This window comes from Lates calcarifer, linkage group LG17 (genome assembly GCF_001640805.2).
Source record: "Lates calcarifer isolate ASB-BC8 linkage group LG17, TLL_Latcal_v3, whole genome shotgun sequence".
In the NCBI taxonomy this organism is placed as follows: Eukaryota; Metazoa; Chordata; class Actinopteri; family Centropomidae; genus Lates; species Lates calcarifer.
The window spans coordinates 1,685,024-1,704,821 of NC_066849.1; the positions used below are offsets into that span (position 1 = coordinate 1,685,024).

The 19,798-nt window shown below is 39.8% G+C and overlaps 1 protein-coding gene across 4 annotated transcripts in view; it reads left to right on the forward strand.

Annotated features, from left to right (window-relative positions):
• Positions 1–13,763: 13,763 nt before the first annotated feature.
• Positions 13,764–19,798, forward strand: part of nlgn1 (neuroligin 1) — a 309,442-nt gene continuing 303,407 nt past the window's right edge. For all 4 annotated transcript variants that reach the window (XM_051077176.1, XM_051077177.1, XM_051077178.1 and 1 more), the window contains exon 1: positions 13,764–14,360. The gene's annotated coding sequence lies outside the window, so the exon portion shown is untranslated. The remainder of the gene's footprint in view (positions 14,361–19,798) is intronic.

Genomic DNA, 19,798 nt, shown 5'->3' on the forward strand with positions numbered 1-19,798 from the left:
AGTCAGAAGATAATATGGTGCTCTTATTTGCTTTATTTTGCCGGCCTCCCAAAGTGCAAGTAGTGATAATTTTTTTACAGTGCGAAAATTAGTAACAACCAAAGAAACAATGCAAAAAAACATCAAGAAAAAAATTAAGCTGAATAGAGTTCTTCAGTAACTCAGTAAGCATGAGCCACTAGTTGTTACCTCCTCTGTAACCAAACCAGCACTCCCTTCCCTGGGCCACAGCAGCCCCTTATAAACCCATAGCCCCTCCTTCCAGGCTCCAGAATTAATAGAAAAATAAAAATAATTTTTTTTTTTCCCCTAACAACGCCTCTAAAGGCTCCACAACACAAATATAAATTAAATAAAAATTAACTGTGTTTTTATAAATGCAGTTCCTTTCATCCACAATGCAGGACTGGAAAATTTCAGATAAAATAAACGAAGACCAGAAATACATATATCAGATTGGTCACATGACCCCGAAACCCCGCGAGAACATGGCATATAATAGCGGCAAATGCTATGCCCCCGTTTTGCCGCCTCATGCTCCGCAACCGGAACGACTGATATGCCGCCGGTGAGTAACATGTTTAAATGTATGTTTAAAGAGACATAGAACTACCAAGTGTGCAGCCCTGGTCGCTCTACTTCAACAAGAATGGGAACATGACTGACTGATTGGAAAGTTTGTTAACTGGGGAAAACGGGATGGATCAGAAGTTTTATGTGTGTGCGTGTATGTATGCCGGTACATGTGTGTGCGCTCCCCGCCGTCAGTGACGGAGCCGCTCCGTCACAGATGGGCACACCCTTTAACGGAAACTCAAAAGCTCTGCAATTTTAACTTTGTCTGTGTCTTAACTACTTATCATTAACTTTTGAAGTAAATCAGATAAAGCGTCTAGGTGGAGTTAGATCAAGTGCGACCCCTGGAAATGGCCAAAAATACATCAAACATCAATTTTTCATCTTCCAGTCAAAATAACAGACTTCCTGTTGGGTTTAGGACATGGCTCCAATAGACTTTTTTGTGCATCTTGGCATGTTACATATGTCTGCAAATTTTCAATTTTTTCAATACAACAAGCTTCAGGGGCTGCTCAAAAATGTGGGTCTAGGTGGCAGGACCGAGCCATTTTGCCACGCCCATGTTCAAGGCCGCTAAAATATTAAATTTTTCGCCGAGCCTGACACATCTGCAAAGTTTCGTCAAAAATTAAGCATTATTAGGCCCTCAAAAAGACAACTGATTCAGCGGGAGAAAAAGAAAAAAAAAAAAAACAATAATAAACTGAGCGAAAATGAAAGGGTCCTTTCAACTCTGTTGTGAGGCCCCGTTTGGGTCCTTGCAGCTTTCTTTGCTTGGGCCCTAATTACCAATCTCATATCTTGATTTGCGGCCCTTTGATACACTGGTGATCTGTCAAGCCTGCCTCTTGCTTGGTGTCAGTTGGGATAGGAAGTGTAGATGATGGATGGATGGATATCTTGATTTGTTATTTTTACTTTAGGAAGCATATGTGTGGGAGAGGCTATGCAAGACTGGTTGCATACATATACTTGTTTGAATTGATGTGTATATAGAGTATGTGTGTGTTTGTGTGTGGGTTTGTTTACTTGGCAGTAGCAGCAGGTCCCTAGATTTTCTCTGTCTCTACTAACATCTGGCCTCTCACAGATTTCGCCTGGAGACACACACTGACACACACCCACCCAGCCACATGCAACCTCAGACTGACTCACCCACTCTGTCTTACAGATGCCCAGTCACTAATAAACACACTTTATCTCTCATTTTGTCTCACAGACACAAACATGCGCATGTTGACTGGCGCTGCAGGCCGATAAATTTCTCGAGATTTTGTTACCGACTCCTCAAGTGACTGATTGATCAATTGTAGTGCAGAATCATGTTGTGCTACTGGGACTGACAGGTAACTGCTCTTATCACATTGGTAAAATATTGCAATTGGCCACCTGGTGATTGGTTCTTATCAGGCAGACATGTCAGTTACACTAACTGCTTCTCCTTCAAGTCGTAAACATACGAGGTATGGCTATTAAATAACAAGACTAATGCTGTAATACAATTTTATTGAACATAAACATTTTTCAATGTCTTTCTCCTTCAATATGCTCCTCTTCTGCATCTACACACCACTGAATTCAGGTCTTCCACTGACCAAAGCAGTGCAGTACGTCTTCTTCAGACAGTTCTTCAGACAGTCAGTCATTTTGAATAATTTCTTCAATTTCTTGAATTTTTTCAGAAGTTTTTGATGTGCATGGATGCCCAGAACATTCATTGTCTTGGACGTTCTGTCAGCCTTCACAAAATCGTTTGTGCCATTCAAACACATGTGCACATGACATGCAGTGTTCCCCATACATCTCAGTTAATGTATGAAAAGATTCAGCTGCTGTTTTGTTCAATTTCACCAAAAATTGAATGAGTGAATGAGTGAATGTGTTGCTCAACTTTTAACCTAATCATTTTCTGATGCCTTAGCAAAACCGCATGCACTTCAGTCTGTAGCTAGCAGTGAATGAAAGACGTCACTTATTGAAACTAGAGCAGTTGTGTGTGAATACACAACCTTTAATATTTAACACTCAGTGTGACTATGAACCACATGGTTTTATCCTCATGAGCAGTCTCAATAACCATACCTCATAATACAGAAGCTTCCTGTGAAGTGCCTGTGAGTATGAATGTTTCTGTCTAGCATTATTGACTTCAACTCGAAAACCATTCCATCTATCTCAGCAAAAATCAGTCTTGTGAGCTATTTTTGGTTTTGGACGTGTTAACTGAGTTAGAATGACTATGCTTAGCTCATACTCCTGACTTAAATTGAGTCAAGAACAATGGCGGGCAAGAGCAAGTCAAATGGACAAGCAAAATTCAGTGAAAACTGAGACTGCAAGACTGAGTCAAGACCAAGACCCATGAGCAAGATAGGGTGAGGAATGAGAAAGAGCGGCAGGGCCAATAATAAAGAGTAGTGAGTTTGAGTGACTATGTCAAATTAGGACCAAGACAGAGAAATAAGATCAATGCCAGACTAAGAGGCAGGAGAAGTACAGGGTCAAAGAAGAGGCTGAATCAAAACTAATATCACCTATAGTGGTTCAGTGGGATAACAATGATCTTACAATTCCATTGCATTTTACACTATACCTAAGAGTGGAATGTTTACATGAGGTAAAATACTAAATGAAGAGCAGCACATAATGCTTCAAAGCAGCTAGCAAGAACGCTATTGACTACAATAATTTTAAGATTTTTATTTTTATTTTTTTATTTATTTTTTTTTTACACAAAAGTCACAGGATTGGAGGGTTGATTTATTGATGCCTTAACTTTTGCATATTGTCAATGACAGAATCCTATAGGGCAAATGTTGTGGAGGACAGTCTTTGCCAAATAAAATTTTGTTGAACACTGGCTACTAAACCTGTCAAAATCTGGTCAATCTGACCATATCACTTTTTTATCTACATCACTGTAGACCAGTGTCTTTTGCACCTCTGAACTCTTAAATATGCATTCATCTTTGTAATGAGGCTATATGCATTGCAAGCCTATAATAACCTTCTCTATGTAACTGTAGACAGATTTAATGCTGACACAATCAGCATTGGCATTTTTAGTCACCTGAGGAAGAGTTGCGCTTCTGTTTTTCCTTACATATCGCACTAAAGCACAAGCATTGCAGTCATCAAATGTACACTGTCGACCACAATTTCTGACCCTATTTACTGATGTCTTTCCCATAGATCTAAATGCAAATCTCACTTTAGTCACAGTTCCTGCTGAAACTGCCACAACAATGCTGTCTTTCAAAGTCACTTAGATCTTTTCCTCTTGCCTCTTTGATAGAAAATCAGACTCATCTGGGCGTGCTTAGCATTTTTATACTTACCACAGAGAGGATGATTAGATGTTAATTGCATAACTGTACCATGCAGTACCCCTGTGTGGAAGTATGTTCATGCCTTATGTTTCCCCAATCATGTATTTCTCTTTATTTGAATTTAGTCTGTGGCCAAATGTAAAGTAGATATAAACAAAAAGACAGAAAGTCCTGTTAATAGTAAAAACACCTGCTGTTGATGAAACAATTGTCACTAATAATTCCTTGTAATAAAAATAAGAAAAGAGTGGGAAAAAAATGTTTCACAAAGCTAAAACAGAAAGTCGATACATAAGTAGACCTTATGTTAAATAAGGTGTTTGTTTACAATTGTATCTAGCTACTAATATGCTGTCTGTGTGGATGTATGAAACAGAGGCAATAACACAATTAAATACCTTAGGAAAAAATCAGCTAGGTCTGTAGTTGCCATTGTGTCTGAACACACAACCTCTTTATAATGCTAGTGTTACCAATGTAACAAATACACTTTGTTTATAACTGTGTAGTTTTTGTTGTTTTTTGTTTGTTTGTTTTCCCGTGGACCTACTTTCCTGCAGAGTTCTCCATAATTCTCTGTTTTGTTTTCACTGGAATGCATGGGCTGCAGAGAGGCAGTAAATTACTTTGGGAAAGATTTTGGATAGACTCCTTATTTTTCCAGCAATCTTTTTCATTTTCATGCCAGTGGGAGAGCCAGTGATTTGCCTAGTGGCTATCATCTTGAAGATGCATATGGATGCAATGGCTGAGCACGATGACATAAAAGACCAACAGAGATCAGATGAGACTGACAGAGGAGGGGAGGGAAAGGATTCAAGTAAGTGAGGGAGGTTAAGTTACAGATGATAGCATAACTTGACACAATGCTTCAGAAAGATGTATATGCCAGAATTACATAGAGGTAATACATTTCTGGATGATGTTTTTACATCATATTATCACATTACTTCCTAACATCATAAAGGGCGTATCTTCTCATAAGCTATGTAGTAATAATCATAAAATTAAAAATATTGTGTCCTATAAAGTTTCACAATGGAACAGAAAAAGTAGTGTTAATGGCTTTTACACAAAATGTCTGCAAGCAGTCCCACAATACCATGCATTTATTTTCCAAAAGCAAAAATCATTTTGTGCAGCCTTGTCAGTTGAATTTACTTCTCACTATAGAGAAATTGATTGAATGTTTACTGTAAAGAGCATAGTGAATGAGTGAACAAGCAAGTGATTTCACAGACATCAGAAATACCCAGTCAACGGAAGAGGACAATCTGTGTCAATAGATGATGAAATATCAGCAAGGTCACCCCTAAGTCCGCACTGCTGGAATAACAATCACAGCAACAACAACGGGAAAGCGAAAGAAAGATGCAATGAGATGATGAAAGAGGCGGAGAGAATAGGAAGACATGTCCTTATCACCGGGAGGCATGTCATATCTCCATGTTGACAGTCACACTGGGACTTTCAGATGATAAGAAATAAAACTACAACTGAAACTATATAAAAGCACTTTGAGTAACATGCTCTCTGCAGTTGCAAAACAGTGCCAGTTAATTAAAATGAAAATGTTTAAAGGCGTTGTGACAGGTGGTCAAACATAAAATAGATATAGATATTTGAGTACATAGAAATATGTATCTATTTGCATGTACACACATTTTATTTTTTTAACATGCTAGTGGTTGATGTCAGTATGTCAGTTGGTCCACCATTTTGGTCACCACCATGAAGCTGACAACTGTAGTTTGAAGTGAAATATCTTGGGCACGACTGGGTGCATTGTCATGTAATTTGGTTAACTTATCCATGATGCCTAGATAATACATGCTAATGACTGTGGTGATTCCTTGACTTTTCTTTAAGTGCCACCAGCAGGTTCACATTTTGATTCTTATTGAGACATCACTACAAATTCTGAATGGACTGCCACTAAATTTGGCACAGACATTCATGATCCCCAGAGGTTGAATTAACCCCCACTAGAACTGTAACTAACAGCACTCCCTGAAGAAATATTATCAATTTTTTTGGAAAATGAAGCAATTTCAAAAGCAATTTCAGAGAGATACAGACAAAAGGGTCTACAGTATGTGTTTGAAGGATATTTCCCTGAGGAGATAAAGATATAAGCTTAAGTTTACCAATCACAATGAGAACAAAGTGAACCACCACATCACCTGGCAATTTAGAGAGAGGACTATGAAATTAAGGAGCAAGACTATTCCTGTAAAGGTTAGGTCTTTATTCACTGTTTCAATCATTGAGAAGCAAAAGCAGCATATATACAATACATTCAGTACACCGTTAGCAGAGTAGCATAGAAGTGCTACTTAATGACTGATATGATTGTGAGTTTGGTTTTGGAACCCCTATCTCCTTCCAACCTCTCCAGCTAACAAGTATTATAGTATTATAGTTGCATGTATCCTTGGCACAAAGTTTAACCTTGAGTTGCTCAAAATCCATAAAACCAGAGTGAAAATGGTGAAAACCTGAAACAATTGCATGAGAGTCTGTGGAGCAGCTGTATAGTTGTGGGACCCTGGTCAGTGCTGGCCTATGCTACACTATGGCCAGTCTGGGTTTGAGGGGCAGGACTTAGCGAAGGGTCAACTTTAATAACTTTGATCCCCTGACTTTTTTTCTATTGTTATCAGCAGTTTAAAGTTTGTTAAAGTCAACTTGTTAAACAGCTGTACTTTTTGGTCAGTGCAAATGAGCAAACGCTACTGTGCTAACAAGTGTAGCCGGAGCATTGTTTACTCTCCCCCCCGCAGTAGGGCGCTGTACCAGTTTCCCGGTGCACTGATTGCCGAAACGGCGCCGCGCCCACATATATGAGGGCCCAGCCCTTGCGTGCCCTCTCCCACTCCTCCTTTTTTCCGGTTCCGCCCGTCCCCGTGGTGGCTGTGGCCTGGTGTGGCAGAGGCTGGGCTGGTGGTTGCGCGGGTGTCTGTCGCCGTGTTTGCCGTTGAGGTGCGCGTCTCCTCGTCAGCACTCAGTGTGGCAGACTGCTGGTGCCGTGGGACTGGGTTTGGCCCGCTGGAAGCCCGTGTTGGTGTGGGTGTCTCCGCGTGGTGAGTCGGTGTTGTCCGCTATCTCCTTTCCTTTTAACTTGTTTTGCCTCCTACTGATTGTTTGTTTATTTTATGCTGCAGTGTTGTTCTGGCTCCTCCTGTTACCAGCATGCAGCTCCATTTGGCCGTTTGCGGGATCACCGAGCCCAATTTTAATTCCCTTTCTCTTTGTGGACAGGTCCTGCGGGCCCACGGCGGCGACCCAATTCCTGGTGGTGGGTTCTTCACGATCTAGTGTGTGAGTGTATGGTGCACAGGTGGTTAAGTTTAGTTCCTCCTCTTCCCCTGATTTTGGTTTTGTTGGGGCCGCTGTGGTCAGCCTCAGCCCTGTCCAGTGCAGTTCTCCCCCTCCTCTTTGGGCCAAGTGTATCTCTTTTTTTTGACTACACAGCCGATGCTCTATCGAATTTTATACATTGATATATATATAAGTTTTTTGTCATTTGTTAAATAAATTAGATTTTCTAGTCCCTTCCTAACCATCTCTTGTCTCGTGGTGATTTTCGAACCTGGCGTGACCTACCCGTTGTTTATCTATTTCCTGGGGTGAAATTCCCCAGGTGGCGTTGTCGGGCAACTTATTTATCTATTTTTGTTTCCATCCTCCCACTTGTCACACAAGGTTGACTAAAATAGTCATCATGGTAAATATGATACTTGTTATTCATCATTATGTTAGCATTGTCATTGCAAACATGTCAGGATGCTTATATTAACATTTAGCATTTACTATTCTGCTATCATTTTTATTATTCCAATCAACATATGACAGCATTGTTTGTTTACGTTGCTAAGGTTATTTATTGGCTTGCTTTGTTTTTATTCTTGTTGTCTCTGAAGTTATTGCAAGTAGTGTCTTGTAAGCACATGTAGGCTGGGCACCTTCACGTGTATGATATTTGAATTAAAAAGACTAAAAAAACACATTTATCTATACAAATAAATACATTCACATAAGCTCACATAGGCTCATTCACAAGAGCCTCAAATCATGAAGGCAGCCTAAAGGCTTCTACCCTGTGTAGCAATGATTTGATATGTTATTTCACTCTGTAGTACAGAAAACTTTTCCCATATATACATGCATGACGCATCAGTCCTCTAAATGATTTGACAGTCTGTAGAAACTTTAAAGTTTTAAGATGCTAGTTCTCAAAGACTTGTGTAACATTGCACGTTTACAGATGGCATCCCAGGTGTATGTGGGTGTCACCGCAGGTACACTGTGTGGATACTGGGACATCACAGGTGCTTGGGGGGTGTGTGTCTAACTGGAGGTGCTTTGCACAGAGAACATCTTGAATTCTGTACGTGTGTGTGGATATCATAGGTGTATGTGACATTGTAATTGTGTGTGGGTTTTGCAAGTGTACGTGTCGCTTGTATTGTGTGTGTGTGTGTGTGCGTGCGCGCCATCATGCTTAAGTGTTCATGTGGTTACAGCAGGGTATGGTATAATAGAGGTGGGTGGCAGGACCAATGAGTATGCACGTGTGTAGCAGTGTAGCACATTGGCATACCCATCTACATACCCGTCAGGTATGCAAATATGTGGCACTTGGTGTATACAGAGTCATCTGTGGGGGCAGAACTGTGATCAGTAAGGCTCCAAAACCAAATTCATGTCCCTGTGGAGTTTATTCCACCTGGTAGAGATGACTGAGTCCTCATAGCAGCCCAGGTTTGAATCCAGCCTGGGCCCTTTGTTTTATGTCATCCCCTGCCTCCCCTGCCTTTCCTGTCACTTTCCCTCTCTGTCAAATTAAGCAGAAATACTGGAAAAACTGTGAATAAAAGCAAAAAGCAACACCCCCACCACATTCATGAAGCATGTGTTTTAAACATCACTCAGGCCTCCACTAAAGAGACAAAATATTAGGTCAAGTACTGTTGGGGGGGAGGAAATCCCACTTGGTCAAATACTGATAAGTAGACTTATTGATCCTCATAGATCATATGTTGGTTGGCAACTCAAATTAATGCCAACCACCATTAAGTGCCATATTTCCATATACGGTTGAGAGGAGACTGTGTGAATGGTTGAATTGCTGCAAAGAAACCACTACTGAGGAAGAAGAAGAAAATTGCTTGGGTCTTTGGTCTGATGAGTCCAAATTTGAGATTTTTGGTTCCACCCGCCATGTCTTTTGTAAGATACAGAAAAGGCGAGTGGATGGCTTCTACATGCGTGCTGTTGGTTATTCAAATTATTATTATTATTGGTTATTCAAAATTCAATGCACACTTAACCAGCATGGGTTAATCTACGATGTAGAAAATAATAAAACTTTTAGTAAAACCACTGAATGAGAAGCTGTGTCCAAACTTTTGACTAGTATTGTATGTTGGCCCTGTGATGGCCTGGCGATCTATCCAGAGTAAACCCTGTCTCGCACCTAACGTCAGCTGGGATAGGTTCCAACAAGAAAGCATATTTGTGACAAGTTATTTTTTTCTTTTTCTTTCTTTTTTTTTTTTTTTTGGGGAAAATGCACCTGTGCTTTTCTTGTCCCATCCAGTATTTACAATAGGCACAGATTTACTGCACAGTTAACATTGAGAAATACGAAATACCCCCCCCTTTACTGTTGTATAGAACTGGTCTTGACAAATGACATCCTAAGTATCCACTAGAGTTTCAACATCTCATTTCAGCTTAACTGTCTTCCTGGGCCTAATATTATTAACACCGGTATGAACAATAATGGTATGAGGACTTGGGCAGAGGTCAGTGAAAGCAGGGATAAGCTAAAGCAGATTGAGGGTTTAGCCACCAGACAGACAGCAGTTTAATGCTCAGGGAAATTCACAAATCTAATTATTGAATCTAATTATATTCTCCCAGAAGACATTATGAGCTGTTGTTTCAACACCACTGTGGACAGATCTGAGTGAGGATAAATAGGACAGCATTGTCTCTGCTAACTGAACAGATTCACTAGATAGATCACTCTGATCCAGGAGTCTAGTAGAGATACCTCCCCACTAGCATTGTTGGGCCCATATTTCCCATCAAGTTTGAAGGGCTGCCCCCTAAAAGTCATTGAGTTGATGCATCTGTCAAGAGGACTGCAAGTTGAGTTGACTTATTTCACTTTTTGTTTAGCTTTCTCACAATGTATAGAGCTATGCTGAAGCAACAGTGTGGCAGGCTGTAAACTTTACAAGCAAATCTTGTCTTAAAATGACTGAACCACAAAACTTACTGCGATAGAGGTAGAGGCGTGATGGAAATACGAGCACAACAACATCAGACGTCATGAAGCAGGGCAGTGTGACTTGTTTGCACTTACCACTCCGATACTCTCAGCTAAGGTGTCTGACTGACACCGCTGTCAGCAGCCCGGCAGGAGAGACACTTAGTGGTGAAACACTGAATTATGACTGAGACACTACATTTTACTTTCTCTGACTGTGTGGAAAAGTGATGTTTTCAGAGACAACATCAAAATCATCAGTTTGGTACAGTCCTACAAGTTTGAATACTTGAGTGAATTTTAACATATGTGCTGTTTTTAAAAGACATAAGAAGAGACTGTCAATCCATACAGAATAACAGCATTTCTGCATCAATAACACAACATCTGTTTATGTTCATGTGACAAAGTCCGTCCGATGGAGGCAGAGGAGGAACTCAGGATATGTCAGCATGTAGAAAGAGAGGTCAACAAAAAATCTGACTTTAAATGGTAGACTCCTGTTCACTTCTCGTTTTGATTCCTAACAACGGTCAATGTTGACCTCTTTTAACCATGACTATGATTCTTTCCTAACCATAACCATGTGGTTATTATTGTAACCATGATGATGAAGATGCCTGACAATGAACTTACCACTCATTTAAACCTGAACTATGATCATTCACTATTCATTCATTCTTTATGCATTTGGGAATTCTGGTGGGCAAAGTGGACGGGATGGAGTTTTCTCTTGAGTCTCATGCTAGCACTAGCTTTTTTTCAGTACTTACATACTTACATAGTTTTTTAGACAATGCAGTAGTATAGATAACTGGTTTACATGATGAAGAAATAGTAAGGCTTGATGCTAAAACCTGTCATTGGTTATTCAATTATGAACACACTTTCACAGAATCAGAACGGGTATATATAAAATTATTTTTGTAGAAAGGTAGTTCTCAAATTTTAATGATTTGATTGTTGTTTTTTTCTAGTTTGAGTCAACAAAAACTACACACATTTTAGTCTAGCTCTCGACAGTGCTGCTTTAGCCTTAATCCTATCATGCATCTTTACTCTTTGTCCTCTAAAAATTTTGAGGTCACGGCTGTTGCTGTCGTTGTTGTGCATTGTTAGCATAGATACCATTGCTGCTAGAAATTATATTTATATACAGCTAATGTGCAACAGCAAATATGTTTCTTTGGAAATGTAACTGTGACCAAATTATATTTTCTATCAATGCAATAAGGATATGTTGTTAATTTACATATTGTCAAAGGTTTTTATCTATTTATTTTATTTTATTTTTTTACTTAAATCTAAATACATATGGGACTGTGGATGCAAATTCTGGTCTCGGAAATGATAGTCCTGCACTTTGTACATCCATCATCCACCCAAACCACCTTTTGTTGACTCAGCTCTCACTGTTAAATGTAGTGTTTCATTAATTCAAAAACACATTGCCTCTGAAGATAATCTAACCAGCAATTACTCTGCTGCTGCAACATAATTGACAAACAGTTCAGTAGTATATGAACAAAATTTTCAAGTGAGGGTTGCAGTTACGTGTTTTCACCTGTGGTGAGGTTAGTGAAAAAGGCAATGTTTACTTGTTCACACACACAGTGCCCATGTCACTAATACAATAAAGTGACTCTTCTCAGTAAGTCCAGTTGTTATGTATAGTTCTGACCAGAACCACTCACTAAATGTCATTCTTGCTTAAGTAGCATTGCCACAGCTATGTATTGTTCACTGCACGATGGTGTGATCATTCAAAAGCTAGATCAGATCTTCTAGATAATATTAATGCAGAAAACAGTAATTTAGTGAATATCTAGAGAACAACCAACATTAACCCTGCAGTCATCCCCTCCGACAGCAACAGGAATGATAGCTGACTAGAAGTAACAATAACATTAACACCCGTTACCCATTGCCAACACAAATAGTTTTTTCTAAGAAAAATAATAGTGGGCAGTTTTGTACAAACGAGACAGATTTTATCACAACTGATATATTTCCTTTATCCGAGAATATCTGTGCTTCTCCAGATATTAATCCAGTCCGGTCATGGCATTTGTTTTAAATGTATAGTGGTAGTAAAACTCTGTAGTGATCTGATGCTGTAACCCTCCAGCTGTGCACTCATGGAAACAAAATGTGACTCATACCAGTGTGAAATATAATCTGAGTATTGTGTGTCTGTGGCATTTATGCAACAGCAGTGATAAGCAAAGTAACATTATGGTGATCATGTCAGTCACCAGTAGACGGGGTAAAAAGGGGTGACAGGAAAAATGATGACACATTGCCCACCCTGATGTGCCATTGCCTTGATCAAATAATCTGACATGGCCAGACTGAATTAGATAATTAGTCCATTTTCAAGTTAATTCTCAAGTGGATATGGGAGAGCAAGTCAAATGCAGGTTATTAGGACTAAAATGTGTTCTGTGTCTATTTGTAAAACCCTGTTAGCTCAGCATGTCAAGGAGCAGGTTTGGTAATAGAGAGGTTGTGGGTTGAAATCTTGCATACTGTCTCTTAAAAGAGAAGTAAAACATCACAATAAGGTACAGGTGTGGCATATACACTGTATGGCACTTGACTGTGCCAAGTCCACTCTGATACACAGTATCAAAGGTGATGCAGTTGCAGTTAAAATATATATATTTTGTCTGGCTGCTATGTTCTGACCAACAACAACTAAGAGATATTTTTGAGCTAATTTGGAATAAACACTGCAGAAGTTATGATAAAATAATAGTAATAATGTTCTTTTGCAAAGCTGAGTGAGATATGTCTGCTCCACTTTCATCCAAGTGGCAAAATGTATTTCAGGGTCAAAATATTAGTGTGATGAGAGTTTAACATTCAAGGTCAAGCTTTAAAGGTCTTTCAAAAAATTTAATAGTAGCATTTGATGGACCAAACATTGTCAGACTTCCTTCCGTTTAGTTGTAGAAAGTTTTGCGACATACACCGCTTCTTATCAGCAAGATGGAAATTTAGAGACACCAGGTCAGCAAGGTCGTTCTGCTTCACAGGTAGATACAGCTGTGTATGGTCTGCATATCAATGAAATGGTACTTTTTTTTTAATATTATGGTACCAAGTTAAGTTCTATACACTGAAATGAATATGACTCAAAGATGAAATCATCTTAGGTGAGATTTGCAGATAGTGGTGGAATTTCCTGTTTTGATTTACCAGGGTCATATTAAGAAGAATGACTTTAAACCTGCTGCTGATATTCACCTATACACCTCATATTATTGCTACCATGTCTATGAAGGTTTCATATGTCTTCCACAGGTATGCTCCTATGCTTTGTATCCAAGGGTACAGACAAGCAACTTATATGGAGGTTCTTAGGCTTCGGGAGTCCAGTATAAGCCAGATGTAAGCCAGTCGGCAGAATACTCTTATTTTTAACAAGACCAGCATAATTTATTATGCATGGTCCATCATTTCTCCCCTGAAAGACACACAGAGATAAGTCTAGCATTCCCATGTATCTTTAAGAGCAGCCTGTGATGGGGGCGGGGTGTGGATGAACTCATGTGGCTGTGGAGTTCCCTCTAAGGCCGCTAGGCGCGTCTCTGCTCCATGAAAGCTGCCGAGAGAGACTTGGGGCTGGAGGAGAGGAGGAGGAGGGGGGGGGAAGGAGAGGAGAGGAGGAGAGAGCAGAGCAGAGCGAGAGGACGGTGTTTTATCAGCCAAGTACAGCCTGAATCGTGAGGAGCGGACGATGGGGGGAAAAATCCCACTCTTGTTTCTTTTTCTCCAACATTGCCGTCGTTAACATGTAGACCGGTGCGCGTCTAAAGACCCGGAGATAATGGCTCTTTTCTGTGTAGGAGAATATAATTTTTATCATAGTTGTGAATAAAAAATATTTTGGATCAATAGCGGACTTGTTTTGGACTGAAAAGGTTTCCTTAATTTGTTTCCGCGCGTGTGTAAATGTTGGACCGCATTTAACCAGAGTTTCAACCTTTTGGAATGAAAAGTGCGCCAATCAGATTTCCCAGGTTTATTTCCATCGCATGAGCGCCAGGATTTTTGGGGGCTATGTGGATTTTGGAAGGAATGCACCTTATTCTAACGGGACGAAACGCACAGAGGAATATTATCTGAGGTGGAAAAAAAAAAGCAGCGAATGGGATCCTTCCTTACCGGTAAATACACATTGGGACTTTAATTCTGCATGCTCCGTCAGGTTTTAAGAAATTCTGTGGCAGGCTTTAACACTTTACCGGTAAAATCAACCAACTGCGATGCAGTGAGCTGATGTTCTTAGTTCATGGTTTAGTCGGCAGAATTATCCAGATGAGGTCGTGATGGTGGAGGACAAGTTCAAGTGGATGTTGAGATAATGAATGCTTCTTTTTCCTCCTCGTGACGTTATTTTTGTGTAGTGGAAGGATTTAGTTTTGAGAAGAGCCGTGTATTGGAGAGGCTTTTGGAAACGTCCCCGTACACAGCAGAGAGCAGCATCTCCTCTGTCTGCCACTTTGGGCTGTCTCACTCTCCTCCAAGCCCATGGACGCACAGAGCTGCACACTCTCACCCAGCAAGCTGCGCAAAATTACCGGGGCTCGAAAATAACGTTTAGGCTGAAATGTCTGAGTTCTGAGAAAACATCCGTCTGTTGTAGAAATGTAATATGAAATATTAACAAATTCATCATTTGTCCGTCCATCGCTTACCACCTGCAGATTGTGTACGCGCGTGTAAATCTTACATCTTAAACTGTCAGCGCATCATGATCTTCTGTTGATTAAAGAAACGTCGATTTCATTCATCCTTAATCGAAATTAACAATTTGAACGTGCAGACTTTGGATACTGATGTTAGAATGATATTTATTAAAATACTCGCGCTGATTTATACTTGTTAATCAAATGAACGCAAACCTCCTCTCAGGCTTATTGCTGGGGGTCAGGATGGAGGGGGATTGAGAAGAGCTGTGTATGTGTGTGTGTGTGTGTGTGCGCGCGCGCGCGCGCGAACGTGCGTGCGCATGGTGAATAGAGTCTCTCTATCCTCACTCCGATCCAGGAGGGGGAGGAAAGTAGCGCCCGTCGGCCGCTGCGGGGGCACCGTCACCATATAAAACTAGATGAATGCGGTATTTGTGTGTGCGCGCTTCAAGGACTTACCACACCAAAAATCAAGTAGAAAGAGCTTTTGGATGCTGCGATGTGACCCCGGCAGTTAGTCTTTAATGACTTTACCCCATCACCCCTCACACCCGTAGGTACAGCCTGGACCAGGCTTTGACGGGGAGAAGGAGATCAGTTACAGAGATGCTAGTCATGGTTTGAGCTACTACGTGGGCATTAAAAGAACTGCCTTGCAGATGAGCCTAATCAAGCCTGAGTGATCATGCATATTTTTTGTCCAGGCTACTGTCAGACAGCATAGCAACTTAAAATGTTAATGTGATTTTATATGTTCAGATTTGCAGAAATACAGTCAGCCGTCGTACTAGGGTTTCTGGGTCTGCTGGGACTACATGTGACCCTTACACCTACCCCCAACTCCCCCACCATCTCTCAGTGTGTAATTGCAGCATCTTAAGGCCCACTTGAATGTACCTCAGTTTGCAACTGAAAAGAGGGATTAAGTGTATAAGAACAGACCAAAGACGGAATGACACTATATTTCAATTAAAAGATGAAAAAAAAAAACAAAAAAAAAACTTGCAGTCAGGCACAGTAACTCATATTCAATGTCTGTGTCACATGTGACATCTGTGTAATATGTGAATCACAGTTAAAAGCAATGTCTCATGCATAACTTAACAGCTGCTAAAGACAATTTGTTTTGAGAGCTTAAATGTTTAATTCATCTCATGAAGACATACTGATAGAGATTGAGAGGCATGAGATCATGCAGAAAGAATGCAATTGCTGGCATTAGATGACACAATCTGGCTATGACCTTTAATGAAATTCTTTTTTTTTTCTCCCCTGTCCTCTGCTTCTTGTCATCACATGGTGGTGGAGACTGCTTTCACACTGTTTTCTGGGGTGGGAGTTGGGTTTGGGTGGTGGTGGTTGTCTTTTTGTCTCCTTACGTGTTGCTCTCATAGTTCACACACGTTCTGCTTTTCTTGTCTTGCCTGATCTATCGTTCTCTGAATAGTAGGGAGGTAGTTTGACTCATGCTGTGATCCTGTTGATTTTGGAGAAAAAGGCCACCTCACTCTGAAGTCTGAATGTGAAGCTCTGCCTTGAAAATGCAGTTAAAGTTTTAACAGTTTTAGTGCAGTGGCACATTTTGCCAGTTGGGCATAGGTTATATGTGGTTGACTACATCAGTGGTTGATACCATGGAATTTGTACTTTGTAAAAGTTTTGTTAGACCGGGATGTAGACATTTTGTGATCGAAACGTTGACAAGACCGGTCGGTTTAGAATAAAGCTTAGAAGGTAGACAGAATTTAAAAAGTCACATGGTTATGCTTAGAGTGTATTTATGAAAGTATGTCAAACAAGTGTGTCACAATTCAGAGGCTGTATTCTTCCAAGAATATGGAGATGTAGCCACATAAAGGTGTAGCCTTCAGAGGACTGAAGCACAATGGTCTGAACCTATGTCTTCCCCAGTATCAGTCTGCAGAACACTGAGTATGCATTTTCACCCTGAGCAACAAGTTCTGAGTTAACCATGCATTCAGGTGTCTAACAGCTTGTTAGTGAAGTTTTTTAGGGGGTTTTTAGGGGTTAAAGAAACACTTAAAGGATTAAGAATTGACATAAATAAAAGAGTATATTTGCCCAAACGAGTGAATGGTGTTGAAATGTGACATAACCATGATCACTATTAGGTAGTTACTTCAGCGACTGTGGAACAGGTGATTTTTATTTTTGAAGATATGACCTCTTTCTTCACAACCTTACAAAAAAATAAAAAAATAAATAAATAAGCAAGAATTGATGACTTGCAGAGTACTGGGTTAGCAAATTTGTCAGAATGAGGTGATTGCAAAGTTCAACAATATCCTTGCATTACATCTTAGCAACCATTTTGTTTATGGATGACATTTTACTCACCAGAAGATTATCACACTTGTTGCAGATAAGGATGTGTGTACATTCAGTAACAAAGGGATAACTAGCATCACATTGTATCATCTAACAACAACTTCAGTGACATCCCTTGACATAGACAATTGTCCAGTTGGATTACATTGCAGCAGCTGTTTGCAGTTACCAGGTGTAATGTTATTGCTCCATAGTGGGCCATTAAAGAAAGACACTGAGGCCCAGGTTCAAAAATATCAGAGGTATCCACCAACCATAGATATGGTATATCAGGAAATATGTCATTTTTGAGACTAGTCATATGAGTCGTATTGGAAGACACTGACAAGTCACCTATGTTTTCTTTAGATATGCTTAGGTATGCTGTCAGAAAGAACATAATGTGTGCCTTTGTGCAGTGTTACATGGTATTGTTGCTTGTTCTAGGGGCAGCGGCTCAGTCTAGAGATATAGGCCAACATATAACTAGATGGCTGCTGGTTTCATCCCTGACAGTGTTCTTCTGTAAGGCAGAAGTGAAGATTATGTGGCACTGAATCAATGGTGTAGAAACGCTGCTGAACAACAACAATTACAATATTTTAAATATGCATCTTTCTTTACTGAGACAGCAGAAAATAAATTAGGTATTGACAGGGATACAGTGAGGGCACAAGTGGTGTGATCCAGCTAATCTTTACTTTATTTGAGAGGAAAGTGGTTCAGTTTTCCACTTTATTCCCTCTCATATTGAAAATGTGTTTTTGCTGCTTGCCTCTTCTCTGGTAACAGGGTGAAGGGACTGTAGACTAAATGGACTGTACTTATATAGCGCTTTTCTAGTCTTTTCGACCACTCAAAGCGCTTCACACTACAGATCACATTCACCCCATTCATACAGCAATGTAAGTGCTTTCTAACACACACAGACACGCACATCCGATGACACACATCGGAAGGCAATTTGCGGTATCTTGCCCAAGGATACTTTGGCATGTGGACTGGAGGAGCCGGGAATCAAACCACCTTCTGATTGGTGGGCGACTGCTCTACCTCCTGAGCCACAGCCGCCCCTAATAAATTTGTCATAGTTGGGAATAAAAAAAAAAAAAAAAAGCAGATCCAGTTCTGAATTGCTAAGAAAAGAAAGAAGGCATAAATAACCTCACAAAAAATGATAAAGCATTTCAGTGTTTTTAGATTAGGAACTGAATTGTATGTTGGAGTGCTGTATATGCATTACTAAGGATTTTTCTCCCCGAAGAAGCAAGATTCACTTGCATAGAATTACATTGGTTAGAACCATAATCTGAGATGGCCACATGTAAAACTGAACACATTACCTTAAATGTAATGGTACATTTATATTTTAGATATCTAAGGATACTGCTTCATTAGATAATATATAGTGAACATTGATCATCACAGTAATAATGCTGTTCCAAATAGAGAACAGTAATAACTGCTTCAATATCCCTTTGGATGCAATTTGGAGGAACTGTAATTCAAAAGCTTTGTAAAACATTCACAATATAAAGTCCTGAAGCTGCGTTCACACCTGACCTGCCAGTTTATCCTGAACTCTACTGTATTGCCATTTGGGTCTGGTTTATTTAAGCAGGGGAGAATATTGTCATTGCAACCCTGGTGCTGATAAACACCTGCTCCTCTAGGTTCTTTAGTTTGAGTTATTCAATAAATGTGTGTCTTTATATACTTAGCATCTATTCAAGAGGTAAGCCAACACAAAAACATTCCTGCGGACCAGATGTTTTTTTGTTTCATTGTTTCATTGTGTACAGCAAACTAAGGAATCCACTATTGGAAAAACTCTATGTGTGAGCTAAGATAGACTACACTGTGAAATTCATAATGAGATATATCTGTTATGTAAACATAATCTTTTGCAATGTTCTCTTTTTAATTTGTAGAAGTGTACATTGTGATTTACTATGTAATCATATCAGTTGTTACTGTAGACTGTCTGGTAAGCCCATTCAAGCTGAGCAATATTAAGTGCAGGACACTGCAATTACTCAGTCAATCATGCTTGGAGAGATGCAAAAGTAACATATAGCTGCCATTTTTTTCATCTGGCCTGATGGGAAAAAATGCAAATTCATTTCACCTTAAGTAAAAACAAACAAACACCTCTGCATGAAGACCAAGACCAAACCTAAGTGAGAAATTGTGTGTTTTGTAATTCTGATGAACTGACCCTTTAAAGAAGATGAGGGGTGTGTGCCCTCAGGGTGAATCAGATAGATATACTCTCCGTAGCTCATCCATCAAACTCATCCTGTGTTCATTACAGCTAGAAAAACATGGATACTTAGCTCTGTGGGGAGCCTATAAACAATAGCAAACAAATCACAACTAACTAACAATCCCTCTCATGCTTTGATAGTCATGGTGATATTTTGCTTCAACACTTTGGCAACACCTGGGCTGTAGTAAGTGCATATTACTCCACTGGTCATGTTGTTTCTTTAAAATACCAGTATTTTAATTAAAGAAAAAATAGAATGAATAAAAAAGAAACAACCTGCATGCTTGTACTTAAAAATCCAAATGAAATTTTGGAA